The 26,436-nt window shown below is 32.7% G+C and overlaps 1 long non-coding RNA gene across 1 annotated transcript in view; it reads left to right on the top strand.

Moving 5' to 3' along the window:
* LOC116485105 (uncharacterized) overlaps positions 1-26,436 on the top strand; it is a 361,319-nt gene that overhangs the window by 7,268 nt on the left and 327,615 nt on the right. Inside the window, exon 2 of the long non-coding RNA XR_004252751.1 lies at positions 11,824-11,988. This is a non-coding gene — a long non-coding RNA (uncharacterized LOC116485105). The remainder of the gene's footprint in view (positions 1-11,823; positions 11,989-26,436) is intronic.

The raw sequence follows: 26,436 nt of genomic DNA, 5'->3' as shown, positions 1-26,436 counted from the left end.
TATAGTTAAGACATATCTCATTCTCTAGTTATATTTTCTTTCTTAGGGTATAAAAGCACTGAAGTAGAGCAAAGAAGTCTCTTAACATAATACTTTGGTTGGGGAAATATAGATTGCTAGCTTCTTTAGTCTTCCCTATGAAACACACTCTAAAGAGTGCTTATCTAGTTAGATCTATACATATATATGACTGTAATCTCTTGAGATACTTGGAATCAAGTGTTTTTTCATAGGTGGAGTGCTCATTGCTGCCTATTTGGAACTAAAATGACATTTGTCTTTACTCATGTGGAGATGCCTGATAACTCACTTATATTCATCACACACTTCACAGTCAGGAAGACTGAACACAACAGATCACTGTATCTTAGACTTATCTTGTAATTTCTCTTTGATTCCTTCTGGTGGTCGATTGGGGAAATATAGAGAGCAGTATTAGCTCACAAGATAAAATGACTTATGTTTGAGTAATTATCCTGTATTAGTATATTTGAAAATATCTCCTATTTTTAAAAATAAAGAAACACACTATTATAAGCTCCTGGCCATTAAATATCTTTGTTACCATGGCCACAAGTTTTTACCAGTGTGAAGAAGATATTTTTCAGTTGCAAGAACTATACATAAAGCTTCAATTCATATATTAAACATAATGCACATGTGTTACAAAGCTATAAGAGCACAGTGATTGGATAAGAGCATAGATTCTGGCCCTAGGCTCCCTGAGTTTAAAGCTTAGCTTTATTACTTACATATATCCAGGATTATCTTTTTCAGTTGTACAATGGTGATAAAAGTAGTATTTTAAAAAATGTGTTTTTAGAATTAACTTATTTAAGGCCTCTTAAAATATAGACTACTTTCTGAGGAACAATATGCCCTTCATAAATGCTATGTAATCTATGTTTTTAGATACAGGTATATGTAGCTATGGATGTATATATATCTGGGAAAATTCACAATTTTCCAAAACTAAATAAAATGCCCAAGTTCAATTTTATTCATCTTCAAATTTATATCATTATTTTATTTAATTTGACTTCATATTCCAAATATTTCTTATGGATTTTACTTTCAACACAACTAAATGCAGATACCCATATATCATGCATAAATATAATGTTCATGAAATGCTGGCTTTTCCTACTGAGAGAAACCAGTTTAGGTTTATTTGCTGCATAAATAGGATAACTATAACTAGGGTGGCTATAAGTAGAATAATAAACACCTTTAATAGTAAAATTGGTAAAATAATTAATTATGCTATGAGTACATGCATAATCCAGGACTGTTGCAGAAAATTTAGAAGGTAAATATTTGGTTTCAGGGTCCATAGTTCTACAGCTAATTGTGAAATCATCGGGATATAATTTGAAGTTTCAAAAAGAGCATAAATAAAATATAGATAAAATAAATCTTACCAAAACAGAAACTGTATCATAATCCAATCTTGGCCCTAGTTTTATTAAATTGGCTAGCCTTACATTATCTATTTAACAAATATTGAATGAACCCTCTCTTATTGGATGTAAAAAATTGGATGCTCTTATAATTTAAAAAAGATAATAGAGAAAAACATGGAGTATCACATAATTTTTTTTTATAAAAGATAGAAAGGGATAAACCAGTATGAACAATCTAGAAAACTTCAAACTCAAAGATATCACTAATAATATTAAATATGTAAAAATGAAAGACTACTCACAGTAACAAAGAATGTCAAATAAGAATAAAAATAAAATAGTTATGCAATTTACAAGACACACCTGTTGAAATAAGGCATTGTAAATATAAATAAAAGGGTGGAATATTTATCATGTAAATGCCAAAAGAAGACAAAAAATAAAACCTACAGCTAATATCACACTCAGTGGAGAAACTGAAAGCTTTTCCTCTAAGACCAGAAATAAAATAAGTTGCCCAGTTTCACTGCGTCTATTAAACACATTACAAAAAGTTTTAGCCATAGCAATTATGCCCAAAAAAATAGACATCAAAATTGGAAAGCAAGAAGTACAATTATCTCTTTTCACAGACATGATTTTATATGTAGAAAACCCTAAAATCTCTCTCTCTCCTCTCTCTCTCTGTCTCTCTCTCTCCCTCTCTCCTCTCTCTCTCTTTCTCACACACACACAAACAAACACACACACACAATGGTTAGAGCTAAAATGAATTCAGAAAAGTTTCAGAATAAAAATTACCATGCAAAAATCATTTGTTTCTATATACTAATAATGAACAATCAGAAAAGGAAATTTTAACAACTCATTTACAATACTATCTAAAAGAATAAAATACTATACTACAGAGCTACAGTAACCAAAACAGCATGGTACTGTTGCAGAAACTGACACATAGATCAATGGAACAGAATGGAGAACCCAGAAATAAGACCACACACCTACTACTATTTGATCTTCCACAAACCTGACTTAAACAAACAATGGGAAAAGAATTCTCTATTCAAAGAATGGTGCTAGAGTAACTGGCTAGCAATATGCAAAAGATTAAACCGGGATTCCTTCTTTACATCCAACACAAGTTGGATTAAAGACTTAATGTAAAACACAAAACTATAAAAACCCTGGAAGACAACCTATGCAATACTATTCAGGACATAGAAACAGGCAAAGATTTCATGACGAAAATGCCAAAAGCAATTACAACAAAAGGAAAAATTAACAAATAGTATCTAATTAAACTAAAGAGAGTCTTCGTGGCAAAATAAAGTATCAAAATAGTAAAGAAACCACCTATAGAATGGGAGAACATTTTTGCAAACTATGCATCTGACGAAAGTCTAATATCCAGCATCCATAACTAACTTAAACAAATCTACAAAAAAAGCAAACAACCCCATACAAAAAGTGAGCAAAGGACATGAACAGACATTTTTCAAAAGAAGATATATATGCAACCAACAATCATATAAAAAAAGCTCAAAATCATTGGTCATTAGAGAAATGCAAATCAAAGCTACAGAGAGATGCCGTCTCACACCAGTCAGAATGGTTATTACTAAAAAGTTAAAAAATAATGGATTCTGGCAAAGTTGTGGAAAAATATGAATGTTTACACACTGTTGTTGGGTGTGTAAGTTAGTTCAGCCATTGTGGAAGTCAGTGTGGCAATTCCACAAAGACTTAAAGACAGAAATACCATTTGACCCAGCAATCCCATGACTGTGCCTATACCCAAAGAAATATAAATTATTGTATTATAAAGACACACGCACATGTATGTTCATTACAGCAATAGTCATAATAACAAAGGCATAGAAACAACCTAAATGCACCTCAATGATAGACTGGATAAAGAAAATGTGGCACATATACCACCATGGAATATTAGGTAGCCATACAAAAGAAAGAGATCATGTTCTTTATAAGGACATGGATGGAGCTGGAGGCTGTTATCCTTAGCAAACTGACACAGGGAAAGAAAACCAAATACTGCACGTTCTCACTTATAAGTGGAAGGTAAATGATAAAGGGCTGATATCCAGAATTTGCAAAGAACTCAAACAAATTTACAAGAGAAAAACAAACCTATCAACAAGTGGGCGAAGGATATGAACAGATACTTCTCAAAAGAAGACATTTATGCAGCCAACAGACAGATGAAAAAAATGCTCATCATCACTGGCCATCAGGGAAATGCAAATCAAAACCACAATGAGATACCATCTCACACCAGTTAGAATGGCAATCATTAAAAAGTCAGGAAACAACAGGTGCTGGAGAGGATGTGGAGAAACAGGAACACTTTTACACTGTTGGTGAGACTGTAAACTACTTCAACCATTGTGGAAGACAGTGTGGCGATTCCTCAGGGATCTAGAACTAGAAATACCATTTGACCCAGCCATCCCATTACTGGGTATATACCCAAAGGATTATAAATCATGCTGCTATAAAGACACATGCACATGTATGTTTATTGTGGCACTATTCACAATAGCAAAGACTTGGAACCAAGCCAAATGTCCAACGATGATAGATGATTAAGAAAATGTGGCACATATACACCATGGAATACTATGCAGCCATAAAAAAGGATGAGTTCATGTCCTTTGTAGGGACATGGATGAATCTGGAAACCATCATTCTCAGCAAACTGTCACAAGGACAAAAAACCAAATATCGCATGTTCTCACTCATAGGTGGGAAATGAACAATGAGAACACTTGGACACAGGAAGGGGGACGTCACACACTGGGGCCTGTTGTGGGGTGGGGGGAGGGGGGGAGGGATAGCATTAGGAGATATACCTAATGTAAATGACAAGTTAATGGGTGCAGCACACCAACATGGCACATGTATACATATATAACAAACCTGCACGTTGTGCACATGTACCCTAGAACTTAAAAGTATAATAATAATAAAAATAAAAATGGGCAAAGGACTTGAAAATAAAAAAAAAAAGAAAACGTAGTTAGAACTTTAGAACTTTACCTTATAGAATATGCAAAAATTAACTCAAAATGAGTCAAAAATCTGATTATAGATGCTAAGGCTAAAAAGTATTATTTTAATTTTTAAGTTTCGTGGGTAAATAGGAGGTGTATGTGTTTATGGGATACACAACCTATTATTGATACAGGCATGGAATGCATAATAACCACATCATGAAAAAATGACACATTCATTCCCTCAAGCACTTATCTTTTGTATTAAAATCAATCCTCTTACTCTTTTAGTTATTTTTACATGTACAAGTAAATTATTATTAATTATAGTCACCTTGTTGTGCTATCAAATAATAGATCTTATTCATTCTTTCTAAATACTTTTTTGTATCCATTAACCATTCCAACTGCATTCCCCGTGCTGCCCCCAACCCCATACCCTTTCCAGGCTCTGGTAATCATCTTTCTACTCTCTATCTCCATGATGTCAATTATTTTAATTTTTAGATGCAACGAATAAGTGCAAACATGTGATGTTTGTCATTCTGTGCCTGGCTTATTTCACTTATCATAATGACCCCCAATTCCCCCGACGGTGTTTCAGAAAACAGAATCTCATTCTCTTTTATTGCTGAATAGTATTCCATTGTGTATATATACCACATTTTATTTATCCATTTATCTGTGAATGGACACTTAGTTTGTTTCCAAATCTTATCTATTGTGAACAGTACTGCAGAAAATATGGGAGTGCAGATATCTTTTTGATATGTTGATTTCCTTTCTTTTGAGTATATACCCAGCAGTGGGATTGCTGGGTTGTATGTTAGCTCTATTTTTACTGTTTTTAAAGAAACTCCAAACTATTCTCCACAGTGGTTGTATTAATGGACATACCTACCAAAAGTTTTTCAAGGGTTCCCTTTTTTCCACATCCTGCCTAGCATTTTTCATTGCCTGTCTTTTGGATAAAAGTCATTCTAACTGAGGTGAGATAATATCTCATTGTAGTTTTGATTTGCATTTCTCTGATGATCAATGATTTGGAGTACCTTTTCGTATGCTTTTTTTTCCATTTTTCATGTCTTCTTTCAAGAAATGTCTATTCAAAGATTTTGCCTAATTTTTTCTTTGATTATTAGGGTTTTTTTCCTATACAGTTTTTTAAGCCTGTTATATATTCTTGTTATTAATCCCTTGTCAGGGGGTAGTTTGTAAATATTTTCTCCCATTCTGTGGGTTGTCTCTTCACTTTGTGGATTTTATTCTTTATTGTGCAGAAGCTTTTTAACTTGATGTGATCAAATTTGTTTACTTTGCTTTGGTTGCCTGTGCCTGTGGGGTAATACTTAAGAAATTTTTGCCCAGTCTAGTATCCTGGAAAGCTTCCTCAATGATTTCTTTTTGTTTCATAGTACAAGGTCTTAAATTTATGTCTTTAGCTTTAGTTTTGTGTATGGCAAGAGAGAGTGGTCTAGTTTCATTATTCTGCCTATGGATATCCAGTTTTCTCAGCACTATTTATTGAAGAGACTATCTTTTTCCCAGTGTATATTTTTGGTAACTTTGTTTAAATTAATTCACTGTAGGTGTGTGGATTTCTTTCTCGGTTCTCTGTTCTTTTCCAGTGGTGTACGTGTCTGTTTTTATGCCAGTAACATTCTTTTTTTGGTAACTGCAGCTCTGTAGTATGATTTGAAGTCAAGTAATGTGATTTCTCTAGTTTTGACCTTCTTTGATCAGGATAGCTTTGGCTATTTGGGGTCTTTTTTGGTTCCATATAAATGTTAGCATTGTTTTTCCCATTTCAGTGGAGAATATGATTGGTAATCTGAGAGAGGTTGCATTGAATATGTAGATTTCTTTGGGTAGTGTGGACTTTTTAACAATATTCATTCTTCCAGTCCATGAACATGGAATATATTTCCATTTTTGTGTCCTCTTCAATTTCATAGTTTTTATTGTAGATATTTTTCATTTCTTTGGTTAAGTTAACTCTAGGTCGTTAATTTTGTGTATGGATATCATAAATGGAATTACTTTTTTAAATTCTTTTTCAGATTGTTCACTATTAGCATATAGAAGTGTTACTGAGTTTTGTATGCTTATTTTGTGTCCTGAAACTTGACCAAATTAGTTTATCCATTCTACTAGTTTTTTTGTTGTTGTTGGGGTCTTTAGGATTTACTAATATAAAACCATATCATCTGCAAACAAGAGTAATTTGATTTCTTCCTTCCCAATTTAGATGCCTGTTAGTTCTTTATCTTGTCTGATTGCTCTAGCTAGGTCTTCCAGATCTGCGGAGAAAAGATCACTGAACTCAGAGATATAATAATAGTAATTGATCAAATTGAAAAACAGAAATAATAGACAAGAAATGAACAGAACCTTTGGCATATGTAGAGCTATAAAGAAAACTTCAAACATGTGTGTCTTTGGAAAGCTAGAAATAAAGCTAAAACAGGGTGAGGCTGAAAAATTATTTTTTAAAATAATGGCTATCAAATTCCCATATTTGGAGAAACATATTAACCTTCAATTTCAAAAGTTGAGTAACTACAAAGAGGATAAATAAAGAAAAACTGATGCCAAGCTATATCACAGTCAAACTTCTGAAAACTAAAATCAATAATATTTGGAAAGCAGACAGAGAAAAGCAATATATTACTTATAAGGGAAAACATTTGGAATGGCAGGAGATTTTTTTAATCAAAAATTCCAGAGACAAGAAGGAAGGGCCACAACATTTTTCCAGTGCCAAAACAAAAACAAAACAAAACAAAACAAAACAAAAAACTAGCTACTCACAATTAATTATCCAGTTAAAGTTATCCTTCATATATAAATGAAACATCAATAAATAAACTTTTTCATTACATATCTACCCTAAAATCTAGCCAAAGAACATTTTAAGTCAGAACAGAAATAAAATAGAATGAACCCTGTGGTCAGGCGCCATGGCCCATGCCTGTAATCTCAGAAGTTTGGGAGGCTGAGGTGGGTAGATAACCTGAGGTCAGGAGTTTGAGAGCACCCCATCTCTGTTAAAACTACAAAAAAATAAAAAGTCAGGTTTGGTGGCCGACATCTGTAATCCCAGCTACTCAGGGGGCTGAGGCAGAAGAATCGCTTGAACCTTGGAGGCAGAGGTTGCAGTGAGCTGAGATCATGCCATTGCAATCCAGCCTGGGTGACAGAGTTAAACTCTGCCTCGGAAAAAAAAAAAAAAAAAGAACCATGTAACATTGACAAAGAAGAAATAACAACAGAAGAAACAAAAATGTAGGTAAATATAACAGATTTATCTTTTCTTCTGTTGTTTTTAAAATCATGTTTGATAGTTGAAACAAAAATTTTAATGCTGTGTCATATGATTATCAATGAATATGGAGTAAGTATTTAAGGAATTGTATTTTAAATAATGAAGTACAAAATGACATAAAATGTGTTAAGTTTTCTATACTTTATTTGCACTGGTAGATGCTGTGCTGGAAAGTTATATTAAATATATAAATATATACTATATAACTATATATATTAACTATAGCAGATACTAAAAATGTTATACAGAGAGAGAAGTTCAAAAACACTATAGACAAACAAAAATAGAAATCTTAAAAAATTCCACAAAACCATAGGAAGGCAGAAAAAAGAAAACAGAAAAAAAAGAGAATAAACAAAAAAAAGAGGTAAATTTATGTATAAACTTATCAATAAATACACTAAATATAAATGGTCTAAATACATTATTTAAAAGATAGAGATTAGTACAGTGGATAAAACAAAATGACCCAGCTATATGATGTCACTGCATTAGCTCCATAGGGAGGCCAGAGCAAAGTACCACAAACTGGGTTGCTGAAAACAACAGAGTTGTTCTCTCACAGTTCTGCAATGACGAAGTCAACATTCAAGGTGTAGGTAGGTCCATGCTCTCTTTGAAACCTGTAGGAAAGAATACATATTTTCCTCTACTAGTTTCTTGTGGTATTTGCCAATTGTTGATGTTCTTTGACTTGCAGCAATAGCACTTCAATTTCTTCCTCTTTAGTTTCATGACATTCTCCCCTCAAGTGTCTCTGTCCAAATTTCTCTCTTCTTACAAGGACACAAGTCATATTGGATTAGGGATCCATCCTTCTTCAGTATGATCTCATCTTAACTAATTACATTGATGATGTCCTTATTTATAAATAGGATCACAATTTGTGTACTGGAGGTTAAGACATCAACATATTTTGGAGTGGACAAAATTCAACCCATAACATATAGGAAGGCTAAAAGTTAAAGAACAACAAAAAAAGATATAGTATGAAAATATCAATCAAAGGAAATTAAGCATGAGCACATTAGTATTAATAGACAAGGAAGATACCAGAGCAAAGAAAATTATGGAATAGACAGTTGTCAGTACATAATGTTAAAAGGCTAAATCCACCAAGAAGACACAGCAATCATAAAACTACATGCACCAAACAATTAACTGCAAAATAGGTAAAGCAGCATTGATAAAACTGAGAGAAGAAATAGACAAATTTACAATTTTAGTGACTGACAAGTCAGCAAGATGCTAGAATAACTCAACACCGTGAACTGATAATATCTAATTAAGATTTACAAAATGCACCTTCCAACAACATAAGAATACACAATTTTTCTCAAGTGCTCATGGAACATATGCCATGAGAGACTATATCCTGGCCCATAAAATAACTTATAAAGAATTTGAATATAAGATATAAAAAGTGTTATTTAACCATAATGGAATTAGACTAGAATCAGTAACAGAAAAACACAAGGAATGTTTTCAAACATTTGGAAAGTAACCAATGCATCTCTAAATAATCCAAGGGTCACGGTCAAAGTCTAAAGAAATTTTATAGATACATAGATAGATAGATACATTGTAGGTACAGATATATAATCAAAGGGAACATAAACACAAACAATTCATATATATCTAAATAAAACTGAAAACATAGCATATAAAAATTTGTAGAACCCAACTAAAGTTATGCTCATAGTGAGGTTATAAACTGGATGCTTATAAAAGGAGAAAAGGTTTTTATATCAATAATCTAAGTTTCAACATCAAGAAATTATAAAAAGAACAAAATGAATCTAAGGGAAGAAGAAGAACAAAGGAAATTGTAAAGAAAGAAGCACAAATCAGCAAGATTAAAATGCAAAAATAGAAAAAGTCATTAAAACAAAAATCAGATTATTTCAAAAGATTAGTAAAATAAATCTCTAGTAATTTGAACAAGGAAACAAAGAGAAGACATAAATTACTAATATCAATAAGAAAACAAGAGATGTCACTACAGTCCATGCAAAAATCAGAATGAGTAAATATGAACAACTCTGCATAGATTAATTTGACCATTTGGAAGAATTGGACTAATTCCTTGAGCAGTGAAAACTGGCAAAACTACATGTGAAATAGAGTATTTGAATAGCCCTATAACTATTAAGTGAACTGAATTTGTAATGGTAAACCTCAGGTAAGAGAAATCTCCAGGCCCAGGCAGTTTCACTGGAGAATTCTACCAAATATTTAAAGAAAAATTAACACCAATTTAAAAAAATATTTTACAGAAAATAGAAGACAGAGTAATTTCTATCTCATTATATGAAGCAGAATAACCCTGATACCAAAACCAGATAATGAAATCTCTAGAGAAGAAAATTATATACCAATATTTCCTATGAATATTGTGAAAAAATTCTTAATAAAATATTAGCAGATAGAATTCAACAATATCTAAGTACCATGACCAACTGGGATTTATTCCAAGGATAAAAGGCTGCTTCAATATTTGAAAATCAAACAATGTAATCTCTCTTATTATCAGGCTAAAGAAAAATAAATCATATGATAATTGATGCAGAAGAAAATGAAAATATTTAACACCCATTAATGATAAGAACTATCAGAAAAAAGGTAATAGTAATTTCCTCAAGTTGATAAAAACAATCTACCCCAAATCTCCATCTATATCTAACCTCATATTTAATGGAAAGAAATTGAATGTTTTTCTTATGAGATTGAAACAAGGCAAATACAACTACTTTTCCCTTGCTATTCAACATAATACTGGAAGTTCTAGTCAGTACCACAAGACATACAAGGAAATGAAAGGCATAAAAATTGGAAATAAATAAATAAAATTGTCTCTAGTAGCAGATGCTGGAATAGTCTATGCAGAAAATCTTGTGATGAGCAGCTGTACTTGTTCCCAAGGTCTTCAGTAATAAAGTGCCCAACTGGGTTGTTCAAAATAACAAAAATATATTGTCTCACAGTTCTGGAGGCAAGAAGTCTGAAATTAAGGTGTCACCAGAGCCATGATCCCTCTGAAACCTGTCAGGCAGAGGAGGGGTGGATCCTTCTCTGCCTCTTCTCTCTCTGGTGCTTGTTGGAAACTCTTGGTACTCCTTGGCTTGTAGGTACTTCACTCCAATCTCCATCTGTTGTGGCATAGCCAGCTTCTCTCCGTGCATCTCCCTTCTTTTATAAAATCACAGGTCATACTGGATTAAAGGCTCACCCTACATCCAATATGACCTCATCTTAACTAATTACATTTTTAACAACTCTATTTTTAAATAACATCACATTGTGAGTTACTGGGAGTTAGGACTCCCACATACTATTTTGGGGGAATACAATTCAATGTTTAACTGCAGCAAAAGCCAAGTAAGGGATAGCTATTCAGAGAGCCAGAAAAAGAGAAAAACAGAGGTTAAAGAAGGAGGTAGTACCTTTACACTATTTTTAGTTTTGTCTATGTTTTGGTTTTTGGGTCTCTCTCTGTCGCCCAGGCTGGACGGCAGTGGCATGATGTTGGCTCACTGCAACCTCCGCCTACCTGTTGCAACCTCTGCCTCCTGGGATCAAGCAATTCTCCTGTCTCAGCCTCCCAAGTAACTGGGACTACAGGTGTGCACCACCACAACTCGCTAATTCTTGTATTTTTAGTGAAGGTAGGGTTTCACCATGTTGCCCATGCTGGTCTTGAACTCCTGGCCTCAAGTGATCTGCCTGTCTCAGCCTCTCAAAGTGCTGGAATTACATACGTGAGCTACCACACCCAGCCTTTCACACTGTTTTAACAGACTACCAATATTCAATTTTTTGGCATACCTGTACAGTCTCTGACTTACAGTGGTTTGGTTTATGACTTCTTTTTTTGCTTTTAGGATGTTTCTCAGGAGGTAATTCCATCATAAATTGAGGCGCATCTGGATTTACAATGATTCAATTTATTTTTTTTTAATTTACGATAGGTTTTGGGGTATCAATTGCATTTTCAACTTATGATTTTTTTTTTTTACTTATGATGAATTATTGGGACCTAACCCCATCACAAGTTGAAGAGAATATGTATTTCTTTTTCTCTTAGACTCCCCATGGAATAGATGTGTTGTTGAGCAGAAATAATCAGGAGTTGAAATTATACCAGGTAAAAAATAGAACCAATAATTTTGAAGGTGCTGTCAGGAGAGTTATTGAAGTGGTCATGAACTCTAAACTTACAGAGGAAGTTATGTAAAGATAAAAGATAAAAGTACGTAGTACAAAATAGAGGATTCAAATGGTTCATGAATGTAATGAGGTCAATGACCAAGTCAGTGTAACTGAGAACTGGAAAATGAGGAAGTTGTGGTCCAGGAAGAGAGTGTTTAACTTTAATACCTAACAGCTGGAATAGTTCTCAGTGATTATGTGTTCATGACATGGATAGGAGGATCAATATGTGAAAACAGCAGAGTTGCTTATTTTTATATTTGTGAAATGAAAAAATTTAGAGACAAGGGAAGTGGATTTCTCATCTTTGTTATAGAATCCCCTATGATGATGACACAACTTGGCCTGAAAAAAGTGTTTCAGTTATATTCCAAAATATCCTTTAAAAAAGAGAATGACCCAGCCATCCCATTACTGGGTATATACCCAAAAGACTATAAATCATGCTGCTATAAAGACACATGCACACGTATGTTTATTGCGGCACTATTCACAATAGCAAAGAGTTGGAACCAACCCAAATGTCCAACAACAATAGACTGGATTAAGAAAATGTGGCACATATACACCATGGAATACTATGCAGCCATAAAAAATGATGAGTTCGTGTCCTTTGTAGGGACATGGATGAAACTGGAAACCATCATTCTCAGTAAACTATCGCAAGGACAAAAAACCAAACACCGCATGTTCTCACTCATAGGTGGGAATTGAGCAATGAGAACTCATGGACACAGGAAGGGGAACATCGCACTCCGGAGACTGTTGTGGGGTGGGGCGGGGGGAGGGATGGCATTGGGAGATGCACCTGGTGCTGGATGACGAGTTGGTGGATGCAGGGGATCAGCATGGCACATGGATACATGTGTGGCAGACCTGCGCGTTGTGCACATGTACCCTAAAACCCTAAAGTATAATTAAAAAAAAAAAAAAAAAAGAATGACCAAGTAATCAGTATATAATAATAGACCAAGAAGGGTTACATATGGTATGACTTGGATATATGAGCTCCATGTAATGGGTGAAAAAAAAAGCGTTTGGAAACAGCTTTAGGGAACACTACACAAACGTGAATTACATAGAGTATGGAGCAATAATTAATGTTGAGTTGAATATTGCTGGTAATGTTAAGAAGCATAAGTGAGGAATTGAGGCTTGGGAAACAAATCAGTATGATGGGACTTTGAATAACCCTTCTCTAATGCTTTGATTCTACATCCAATCTAGAGTCATGAGATGTTCCTTTCTAATAAATATTAACACATTATCTTCTTACTTAGGATGGAAGTTTTTCTCTACTAGGTTATATACTTCCCTGGTCATTTTCTAAAGTATACTGCAAATATTTTAATAGTTTTTTGATAATCACTTATACGTACCAAATTTACTTTCCCAGAATAAAGTGCTAAACTAAAGATTTAACTATTTGTATCAAAATATACTATAGTTGATCATTAGCATATTATTCCTTCAGAGTTAGTTTTTATTATAGACTGCTGAGAAAGATGATAATTTTAATTTATTGTATCTTTAATTTCAACAAAGAAATATTAGTAAAACTTTACCTATTTTACTGCTACCCATTTCCCAAATATCTATTGATAATGTTTGAAACTACTTGCCCCTGCACAAATGGCATTAAATCCAGCATTCTTTTTTATTTCTTTTGATTGTGTGGGTTTTTTCCACTTATTTCCAGTTCATTAGATGTTCCTTCTTGCAATCATCTGTGGGTATAACAATCCAAATTTATGGTTTGTAATATTTTATTTTTAGTTTGAAAACCAGATAACAAAGATTATTGGAAACCTAGGTAAAAAGTGACCTGAGAAACAGTCTTAAAGAACTTTCTCATAATTCAGACATTTGATGGCTGAGTTCTGTATACATTAAGTTGCAAATGTTTATTTTGGTTCATGCTACATATACAAGGCAGAAAGTTCTGTCTCATATAGTAACAACTCAAAGATCCAAGAGGATATAGGCTTCACTTTAATGTAAATTTCTATACTTCTTGAGACATAAAGAAAAAAGAAGGTGTGGTAGTAGAATTTGGCTGTTAAAATGCATACCTCTAAAATGTGTAGCCTGTTTTTTGAAAGATATATGAGAAACTTGTAAGAGAGAATGTATCTGGGGAGGAGAAATTGGTGATTGGGTAGAGGAAAGGGAAACAAACTTAATTTTCATTATTAAATATATTTCACACTTCATATTTCGAAGCAAGTTGTGTGGCCAAACCTAATTTCAAAGGAGTGTGGACATGCAATCAATCCCCTACAAAGTACACAGAAAAATAAAACTGGAATATTTAGGAACAAACTAGTAATCATTACATATAGTACTAATAAATTTGTAGAAAGGAATTTCTTAATAGGACCCATAAATCCCTAGGAGGCCTAGTAAATTACAGGGCTGTATAAACTCTTTGAAAATGTTATAAAATGATAAGTTTGGGGATATATCCATTGCCTTTGTCATATCATCAAAGGTTCATGAAGTTCTTTTCATTTAAAAAGCATGTACAAATCATATTATGTGTCAGGAAAGTAAAAATATACTTACAAATAGGAAAAGTACTGAAAATAACTGTGTAGCACTTTACTCATAAAATGTGACTATATTTGAAGTATTCTAGAAGATTTTAGTTAGGACCATATTTCTTATCCCAAAATTTCTGGGTAATAATAGGCAATATTACTTCTTAGGAATTCTAGGTTGTTCCATCTCATCTTTGCAGCAGTAAAATCATGACATATGCTGATTAAGGGAATTGCTTTAAATTCACTGGAACAAATACCACCTTGTAACATTAATTTTAGAATGATTCTCTTCTTCCATTTAGCACATCTAGTTCTAGGTTAAATGATGTATCTGTGACCTCGGAAAAAACCAAGGTAAATGAAGAGTTATATTCCAGACTAAATTAAAAAGTTTCATTCTCTATTTTCAGACTTTTAATGCACAGGGCAAGTTTATATTGCTCTTTGCTATTTCTTCTCTTCAAGAAATAATCCACTTTTGCCATCAAAATAGAGTAGATGAATCTGGCTCATTAAAAATGTTGTTATAAAAGTGGTTATGATGATGCAGATTAATTTCCAACCATTCAGTGCTTTAAAAACTTTAAAACATTTATTATTGCCATGTTTATGTGCTGTGCTGTTCAGTAAAATGACAGCAACATTTTATCTCAAGCAGATAGAGAATAATGTATTTTAAAAATACATTTATTAGACATTTTACTGAAAATACAGGGTTGTAATAATGCATACAACAGCATTATCATAAATAGTAGCTATAATAAACAGCAGTTAAAAATATTTTATGGGAAAAATAGCTAAAAAACAGCTTTCTCTCCTAGTCTAGGATATGTATTTTAAAACTGTTAGAGAATTCTCCTAAGCCTATAGTTAATGGGATGTTTGCATTTTACTAACATAAGAAAAAAGTTGATAAAAATTCTCACTGTGATTTTTGAATGGCAGAGGTTCATATTTTTTTCTAGCTTAATTTTGTAAGCAGTGCCAATACATACAAATTAAAGTAAGAAATCAAAGACATTACCTAGAGTAAAACAAATCCTGTTATTTCCCCCTTAATTGCGTAGACTGTTTACGTACAGAAGCGTTCAGGCTTTACAAAATCTAGATTGTTATGTGAATTTGTCACTCCCCATATTGTTAGTGAGATTGATTAATTTTTGATTACACAAACATTGTGGGATTAAACTGGAATTTTTGACCAGAAATGTATTATAAAACATAAGATTAGTTTTGTAAAGAACACAGAGAATTTGGGATAAGATTTTTTTAATTGAATGATTTTATTAAATAAAAAGGATTACTAAACATTTATATATTAGCAAATGTGAGTTTACAATCTTTCTTTTTTTTATTTCTTATAAAATAGACAAGAGATATTAACGTCAGCCATTGCAAAGGGCAATCAGAAAAGCCACAAGGTTTAGCCGGGAAGAGAAGATATGTACTTCACAGCTCCCATGAGATTTATGCCACATAAAACAGACTTTTATGACCCTGGATGAGATTGTGTTTTAGTCTCGGACATACCCGTTTTTTATGGTAATTAAAAGTTATTGAGTTAACTGCTCATTATACAGTTTAATCTGCACCCTTACTTTTGATCTACTTTCAGGACATCTGAAGTACTTAAGTTAAATTAAGAGCTCTTCCAAAACTTTGAAAATGTGTAAAATTTGACTTCAGGTTTAAATGTGGTTGAGATTCAGAAAGGTTTTGCTGACTTGAAGTGATACTTCAGTTACATGCATTACAAATATATTTTCCCAATCCATTGCTTCCATATTTATTCTCCTTAATAATTTTTTGAGGAAAACTTTCTAATTTAAATGCAGTTCAGTATATTAATTCATTTCCTTTATGAATTGTGTTTTATATATCCTTTTTAACAAAATTTTCTATACCACAATTCAGGAATGTATTCTCTTAGTATTTTCTGGAAGCACTAGGGATCTATTTTTCTTGCATATTTATATCAGTGATCCACTTGGAATTGATTTTAGGTATAGGATTATATGTATGGTGGGGTCAAGCATCATAGAGATAAATTGATAATAGAATTCTAATATTAAATAAATGTGTAATTAATGAACATACTAAAATTAAATTACTGAATATCTTGATACAAATGGCCAAATGTTGAGACTTCCTGTGTATTCTGGAGATGTTGAAGGCTTGATATGTATAATTCATTATGAAGAAAGGATTAAATTTTATACAATATATTTTTCAAGATGGCCAGATAGTATGTAGCTAATTGAAAAAATAAAATAAAATAAAATAAAATAATAAAAAACCTTGACATTTAAAATGATTAACATGAGAGTTTGATGTTTAAAATAAGTAATTCCCTCATTACTTATGTTAGATGCAAATTTTGTGAAATGAAGAGGGCCTAACTGAATTCTGAATATCATGATTTGTTTTTTATGCCATATTTCCTTACCAAAGCTTCCCAATGAATCCAAAATATTCAACTGGATTTTGATAATTCTTCTGGATAGCAATTATTTCAGATTTGCTTGGGGCCTGCACTGATGCCTCCACACTATTTCTCTTCCTCTTTCATGTAAAAACTCACTTGTATTTTGATCTTGTCATTTCTAGATTAGCTGTATTCAATTTCTAATGGAGTCTATCTCATATAATAATCACGATCACTCACTTTATTTACTAAAAAACTTTGTATCTATCTTAAGACTTCTCGTCAAGGGACAGTTGCATCACATGAGTATAATGACAATCATTTCTTCTTCCTTCTATTTTTCTTCCTTCTGTCTCCTTCCTTCTGTCTTCCTTCTCCTTATTGCACTGTGAATACAATGTTAGTTGAAGTGGTGATAACAAGCATCTTTTTCTCATTCCTAATCACAGAAGAAGCATCCAATATTTCAAAATTAAGTATGACTTTTTGTAGAGATTTCTAGGTGCTATTTATTGAATAAGAAAGTTTTATTTTATTTCTGATTAGTAGCTTCTACAATGAATAGACATGTAACTTTGAAAATTACTGTATTTTCCTGTATTTGAGTACATAAAACTTTCCTTCTTTATACTTTCAATACAATAAATTGCAAACATTTAATTTCTATTGTTAAACCAATTCTAAAATCCTAGATTAAGTGTTTCCGGTCTTGATTTTCATGTGTTATTGGATTTGACTTACTAATATTTTGTTTGGGATTTTATTTCTCTGTGTTCTTGATAGAAGTCAACTTAGGATTTATCTGTTTCACTGACTGTATCTTAGTCCGGTTTTGTTGTTAAGATAATGATGACCTGACTTTTTTTAAAGATGAGATTTATTTCCTATGTTATTGTTATTCTAAGAATTTTATTTGAATACTTTTATTTCTTCTTTAACTATTTGGAAGAAATTGCCAATAAAGTCAACCTGGGCCTATAGATTACTTTTTTGAAATATTTAAAAATATGAATTCAATTTGTTCTATAAATACAGAACTGCTTAACTATACTATTTGTGTCAACTTTGAAAACTGTACTTTCTAGGAATTTGCTTTTATCTTCCAAAATATATGGGCAGTAACTTGCTCAATGTCAAGTCCAGTTCCTGGTGATAAACCTGTGAGTGATCTTTCAGACCTCCCCATAGATAATTTCAGAGGTTTTAAATGAAAGGCAGGTAAAGCTAGGAAAGCTGCCCTTCCCACACCACAACTGGTGCAGCTACTGCACTGCAACCTCTAAAGGAAGCTACGGTCAAGATATCAGCACCCTGGCCAATCATGGTATTTCACATATTTACCTTCCTGGTCTGGTGGTGCTCTGATACCCAGGGCTCTTTATCTGAGGCCTCAGGCAGAGGTCTTTCTCGGGCTCTTCTGAGCAGGCCTCCTGATAGTAGGAGGAGAGGAAAATGTTAAAGACACTTTTTCTCACTGATACAATCTCCTATTGCCTCCTGCACTGCAACATCCCTGCCATAGTCCATAATAGTGCTAGAGACTTTTCCTTGAAGATCTCCCTGCAGTGGGACAAACACCAAATCTGCACTCATCCACCCTACCCTGGAATATGCATCATTTCATTTGGGAAGATGGAAATGGGGAAGTTGGAGCTTTCACTGGATTTAGGGTGTTGCTTATCCCACCACAATAAGTGATAAAGGGCTGAACCCATTCATTTTTGGCTTATTGCTTTGTAGTGGTGGTGGGGTTTTTTTGTATTTTTTGTTTATTTTTTAACCTGTACATTTATTTTTTATATTTTTATATTTTTTAAATTTTACTTTGAGTTATGGGATACATGTGCAGAACGTGCAGTTTTGTTACATAGGTATACATGTTCCATGCTGGTTGGCTGCACCTATGAACCCGTCATCTATGTGGTAAGCCCCTCATGCATTAGGTATTTGTCCTAGTGCTCTCCCCCTACACCTTGCTCCTTACCCCTAACAGGCCCCGGTGTGTGATGTTCCCCTCCCTGTGTCCATGTGTTCTCGAGTTCAACTCCCACTTATGAGTGAGAACATGCGGTGTTTGGCTTTCTGTTCCTGTGTTAGTTTACTGAGAATGATGGCTTCCCGTTTCATCCAAGTCCCTGCAAAGGACATGAACTCATCCTTTTTTATGGCTGCATAGTATTCCATGGTATATATGTGCCATATTTTCTTTATCCAGTCTGTCACTGATGGGCATTTGGGTTGATTCCAAGTCTTTGCTATTGTGAATAGCACTGCAAGAAACATACGTGTGCATTTGTCTTTATAGTAGAATGATTTATAATACCTTGGGTATATATCCAGTAATAGGATTGCTGGGTCAAATGGTATTTCTGGTTCTAGATCCTTGAGGAATTGCCACACTGTCTTCCACAATGGTTGAACTAATTTACACTCCCACCAACAATGTAAAAGCATTCCTATTTCTCCGCAGTCTCACCAGCATCTGTTGTTTCCTGACTTTTCAATAATTGCCATTCTAACTGGCGTGAGACAGTATCTCATTGTGGTTTGATTTGCATTTCTCTAATGACCAGTGATTCGATGAGCTTTTTTTCATATGTTTGTTGACTGCATAAATGTCTTCTTTTGAGAAGTGTCTGTTGATATCCTTTGCCGGCTTTTTGATGGGGTTTTGATGGGGTTGTTTGTTTTTTCTTGTAAATTTGTTTAAGTTCCTTGTAGATTCTGGATATCAGACCTTTGTCAGATGGGTAGATTGCAAAAATTTTCTCCCATGGTGTAGGTTGCCTATTCACTCTGATGATAGTTTCTTTTGCTGCGCAGAAGCTCTTTCGTTTGATTAGATCCCATTTGTCAATTTTGGCTTTTGGTACTGGCACCAAAACAGATATATAGACCAATGGAACAGAACAGAGGCCTCAGAAATAACACCATACATCTATAAACATCTGATCTTCGACAAGCCTGAAAAAAAAAATCAACAGGGAGAGAATTCCCTACTTAATAAATGGTGCTGGGAAAACTGGCTAGCCATATGCAGAAAACAGAACTTGGACCCCTTCCTTACACCTTAATACAAAAATTAACTCAAGATGGATTAAAGACTTAAATGTAAACCCCAAACCATAAAAACCCTAGAAGAAAACCTAGGCAATACCATTCAGGATATAGGCATGGGCAAAGACTTCATGACTAAAACATCAAAAGCAATTGCAAAATAAGCTGTACATTTCTTCTTTAAATTTTACTTGTATAAATTTATGGGGTACATGTGCCCTTTAGGCTTACTGCTGTCATGAGCTACTTCAGCCACCTGAGTTAGAGCTTACTCTGACTCTCCCAGCTCAACTGAACTCATGAAAAATATGTTAATGACATGTAATTACCATTATATAACATAATCTATAATTATCATTATATATCATGTAATCTATTGTACTGTATAATAGATAAATAGATTAATAATAGTATTATTTGTTTAACATCTCTAGAAGCTACAACGATACCTGTTTTTTTTTTTTTTTGCATTAACGAAGTCCTCCTTTGAATCTTCTCTCTCCCACTTTCTCTTTCTAGTTGAGTCTTTTTAGAGATGGATTAATTTTTCAAATTCCAACTTTCGTATCTAATTTCTCTTTTACACATTTGTTTTATTCACTTTTTTGATAATGATTTGCTTGATAGTTTTATCAATTTCTGTTCTAATTCTGTTACTCTGTTCTGCCTGTTTCCTCTAGATGCAATCTTAACTCTTAAAGATGAATACATAATTGATTTTCAGCAATTTTTTCTTGATACACATAGAAAAAGCTGTAAGTTTATCTTCTGAATGCCTTTATCTGCGTTACATCTTTCTATATTATGTTTTATTTTTATTATTATCCAGCTCAATTTTTCTAATTTGTATTTTTTTTTATTTTGATCCATGGGTTGTGTCATATGTTACTACTTACATCTCAAACATTTGGGGGAGTTTTTTCTTTTTCTGTTTCTTTTTGTATTCTAGTTTAAGTTCATTGTAGTCAAAGAATTGCCTTTATGATTTAAAATTTAAAAATCTTGTTGAAGCTTTTTTACGGCCCAATATACGGTCAACTCTGCTAAATGTTTGACGTGTGGACTAAAAAAAAATGTGGATTCTGCAATGACTTACATATATCAACAGTTTAATTTTTAACTGTGCTCTGATTATTTTGTTTAATTTTGTGTCATTTGTAGCCTACTTGTTCCTACAAGTAGGAGGAGGTATCTTATTATGGATTTTATTTGCATTTACCTAATGTCTATGACGTTGAGCATGTATGTGTTTATTGTCCATTTGCGTATCTTCCTTAGAAAATGTCTTTCATGTCCTTTGTTCATTTTTAGATTGAGTTTTTGGTTGTTGTTGAATTGTAAGAGATTTTTAAATACATATTCTAGATACTAGATCCTTATCAGAAATATGATTCATAATTTTTTCCATTCTATTATTGATTAATTGACTAGTTACCTCAGGATATTAACATTTTATTCTATTATTGAATCACAGTGCCTGGAAAATAGTAGTCACTCAATACATGTTTGTTTAATTGATGTAATTAATTAGACAGTGAAACCTTAGTAATCTTTTCACATGCATTATGACATGTATGTTTTACTCTGCTCATTACCAGATATTTAGCCTTTCAAAATATATTTTGAGTTATGTATTTTTAATATTTAAATACTTAATTTAAATATTTTAAAAGAGACTTTGAGTCAGTAAAATCCATTGTTTGAGAATAATGACTTAAATTTCTACAAATCATAGTATGCTTAGGTAACATTTAACTTATAAACATCAACTACTAGGGAAAAATAATTTTTAAAATATAAAATCTTCCGGTGTTTCTGATCACACAGCTATGAGCTAAAGAAAGCTATTGTATTTGTCTTTAAATATAGTTGCTTTATTATTTCTTAAGTATCCTGTCATGTTTCAATAATCATCTGCTAAAAAGATATTAAACAAAATGAGAGAATCAAAACAAGAAAGAAAATGAGACATTTTTCATAGATTGTACAGCTTAGATATTTCATTAATTGGCTGAATTGAAAAGTTGGAATAGGTTAGATAAGTATTATCTCATTAATTTCTATTGTTATCTTTCATATATTTATAGAACAATAAATGCACTTATTTTTTTCTATGTATTTCCTTTCAAACATTCAAGATAATATCTAAACCAATTAAGTCAGTAATAATTGGACTCGTGTTTCTTAAAAAATGACATTGAAAATATGAACACTGATTTTATAGCTATAAAAAGTATAAAATAAATAGTATAATAATATCCTTTGAATTTTAGCTTTAGAGATAATTATTTCTTTAGCTTTATTTCTTGGTTTTTGTTTGCTTTTGATAAGAGGAATGAAGTATGAGCGCTTAAGAGACTTGTCCAAATTGACCCAATTAGAAAATAATGAAGGCCATGAAATAGAAAAGCATTTCCATGAATTTTGTCTTTTAAAATGTATCTGAGAAACCACTAAACTGGCAATTCTAAGCCCAATAACATAAATATGCCATGCAAGAAAATTATGTTATTCTCATGTAGCAAAATAAACTAATTATTCGGTGAAGATAAAATAGTCAAGGGTTTATAACAAAGAACAGAAAAAAGAATCAAGTTGGTATTCAAATGAATAGAATACCGTGGAATATGGTATATTGAAGGAATATATAGAAGGAACAATGTTAAATCACTTAGGTATTAGAAATATCTAATGACAAGTTGGTTTTAATTTATGGCTAGTATTTATGAGATAACTTTTTCAAGGTTCCGACAACATATTTATGAAGACTCAGAAATAAATAAATGGTCAGACAAATTTTTAAAAGACAGTTTACAAATCTACTTCTTGCCAATATCTTGAAGAGATTTTGATAATTTGGCCAAGCCTAATTTATTAAATTTACTTTATTTTTATAAAAACTATCAATATTCTTTTGAAGGGCAGAAATTCCAGTAAGTAACAATGAATGGTGAATAACTCCAACATACAAATGCCTTGCATTAATACAATTTATCTTTGATGTCAAATAATATACTGATACATGCTGTGTTAAAAACATGGGAAAACTTATTGACAGTGTATCATGTGCATTCTAATTCTATATATACCCCTCTTATTTCACTTGTCAGGCAAGTATCAATAAAACTATGAGAAGATGATTTTCAAATTCCCAGTGCTAGTGAATAGCCATATCATGAAACTCTGATAGTATCTTTGATTCCTTCTCTCCTTCATCCCTTGCACACACACATAAATTCAGACACACAAAGTTGGCAAGTACTAACAATTCTATATTTTAAATAGTTTTAACATCTCTTCTGTCTGGCCCTGCATCAATTTTTATGCAAATTATGCTCACCTCCCAATGATCACTATTCTCCAGTACTGTCAATTTGAACAGGATAATTTACATAAAACATTAATTTAATTATATCACTCCCTTACCTAACCTATTATTAAAAGGAGTTCTGTTTATTATCTTTGAGCTGTTTTACCATATGTCTTGTGATTTGACCTACTTGCTATATCTTCCTTCCTATATCTGTTTATTATCTTTGAGTCATCTCACCATATATCTTATGATTTGACCTACTTGCTATATCTTTCTTTACTATGAATTTTGTATTCAATACTCCTCATAGGTCATTACATAATTTATTCAAAATTATTTAAGGATAACTTATTTATTATTTATTGACTTCTATAACTTCATTAACTAAAATTATTTAATGACTTCTCATAGGTCATTAGATCATTTATTCAAAATTATTTAAGGAACAACTACTTTGCACATGACACAATGCATGAACTGGAAAGAGACTACGAGACAAATATTTAAATGAGAATATTTGGATATTTATATACAAGCATATCTCATTTTATTGTACTTTGCAAATAGCATTTTTTAAATTGAAAATTGTAGCAACCCTACATTAAGCAAGACTGTTAGCACCATTTTACCAACAGCATGTGCTCACTTTGAGTCTCCTAGAAACATTTTGTTAATTGTTTTAATATTTCAAATTTTTTAATTAGTATTATATCAGGCAGAGTGCTCTTGATTACTTATCTTTGTTATTAATATTGTAATTGTTTTAGGGTACCATGAAACATGTCTATACGATATGGCAAACTTAATAAATGTTTTGTCTACTCTGATTGCTCCACAATAGGCCTTTTTTCTGTCTCTCTCCATTTCCTCACACTTCTGTATTTCCAGAGACACAGCAATATTGAAATTCAGGCTATTTAATTATTCTACAATAGCATCTAAGGGTTCAAGTGAAAGAAAGAGTTGCATGTCTCGGTTTAAATCAAAAGCTAGAAATGATTGAGCTTAGTGAGGAAGGCATGTTGAAAGATGAGATGTGCCCAAAGCTAGGCCACTTGTTCCATTTAACTAGTTGCGAATGCAAGGAAATAGCTCATGAAGGAAATTAAATGTGATATTCCAGTTAACACATAAGTGATAAGAAAGTGAAACATCCTTATTGCTGTTATTGGGAAAGTTTTAGTGGTCTGGATAGAGGATCAGTCAGCCACAATATTCCCTTAAGCCAACGCCTAATCTAGAGAAAAGCCTTAAATGTAACTTTTTGAAGGCTGAGAGAGGTGAAGTAGCTGCAGAAGAAAAATTGGAGGTTAGCAGAGGTACATTCATGAGGCTTAATCAAAGAAGCGATCACCATAACATAAAGGTGCAAGGTGACATAGCAAGTGCTGATGTAAAGCTGCACCAAGTTATTCACAGTATTTTACTAATATCATGATGACAATGGCTATGCTTAACAACAGATTTTCCATGTAGATAAAACATTCTTATATTGGAAGAAACTGCCATCTAGAACTTTCATAGCTAGGGAGTAGAAGTCAATGCCTGGCTTCAAAGATTCAAAGGACAGGCTGACTCTCTGGTTAGGGAATAATGCAGCTTTATTGAATTTAATTTAAAGCCAATGCTCATTAACCATTCTGAAGTTCCTAAGGCCCTTAAGAATTACAATAAGTCTTATCTACCTATGTTCCATAAATGAAATAACAAGCCTGGATGACAGTACATCTGTTTGCAACATGGTTTACTGAATATTTTATGCCCTCTGTTGAGACCTACTGCTCAGGAAAAAAAAAAGATTTCTTTAAAAATATTACTGCTCATTGACATGACCATTAGTGCATCTGGTCATCCAAGAGCTCTGATGTAGATGTACAGATTAATGTTGTTTTCATGTGTGCTAACAGAACACACATCTGCAGTTCATGGATCAGGGAGTAATTTTGAACTTCAAGTCTTATAACTGTAGTCATGGATAAAGGAGTAATTTCAAGTCTTGTTTTATTTAAGAAATACATCCTGCAAGGCTATAGTTGCCATAGATACTAATTTCTCTGATAGATCTGGGAAAAGAAAATTGAAATCCTTCTGAAAAGGATTAATCATTTTTAGATGTCATTGAGAGCATTCATGATTAATTAGTAGAGGACAGGATATTAACATAAATGGGAGTTTAGAAGAAGTCGACTCCAACCTTCATGGATAACGTTGAGGAGTTCAAGACCTCAGCAGAGAAAGTAACTGCAAACGTGGTAGAAATAACAAGAGAACTATAATTAAATGGCATCTGAAGATATGACTAAATTGCTACAATCTTATGAAGTTTAAATGGATAAGGAGTTATCGGAATGAGCAAAAAAAGTGGTGTCTTGAAATGAAATCTATTCCTAGCAAAGATGTTATAAACATCGTTGAAATGACAGCAAAGGGTTTAGAACATGCCATCAACTTAGTTAATAAAGCTGTAGCAGGGTTTGAGAAGATTGACTCCAATTTTGAAAGTTCTACTGTGGATGAAAATGTGATCAAACAGCATCATAAGCTACAGAAAAATCTCTCATAAAAAAAGAGGAAATCAATGCAGCAAACTGCATTGTTGTTTAAAGAAATTGCCACAGCCACCCAAAATTTAGCAATCATCAACCTAATCAGTCAGCAGTCATGAACAAGGCAAGATCCACCACCAGCAAAAAAGATTATGACTCATTGAAGGCTCTGGTGATTAGTAGCATTTGTTTAGCAATAAAGTAGTTTTAAATTATATACATTTTTAAGATAAAATGTTATTGCACACTTAATAGACTACATTATAGGGTAAATATAACATTTATTGCACTGAGAAACCAAAAAAACCATGTGACTCACTTCATTGCAATATTTACTTTACTTCAATGGTCTGGGAGCAAACCCATAATATGCCTGCAATATGGCTGTATTAATATTCCATATGGACAAAAGGGAAAATATAGTAACCTTTAGCCCTATCTATTATAAAATATGCTCACTATCGTATCATAGTTTTAATTTCAGAAAATGATAACAGAAATACTAAAATGACATTAACCACAAAAATAAATGCCTACATTATATGTATGTATATATGTATATGTGTGTATATATATATATGATTTCTGAAATTTTGTGACACTA

The sequence above is a fragment of the Hylobates moloch genome, unplaced genomic scaffold, assembly GCF_009828535.3.
Source record: "Hylobates moloch isolate HMO894 unplaced genomic scaffold, HMol_V3 SCAFFOLD_16, whole genome shotgun sequence".
NCBI classification, from domain to species: Eukaryota; Metazoa; Chordata; class Mammalia; order Primates; family Hylobatidae; genus Hylobates; species Hylobates moloch.
This window is presented reverse-complemented; position numbering and strand designations above follow the sequence as displayed.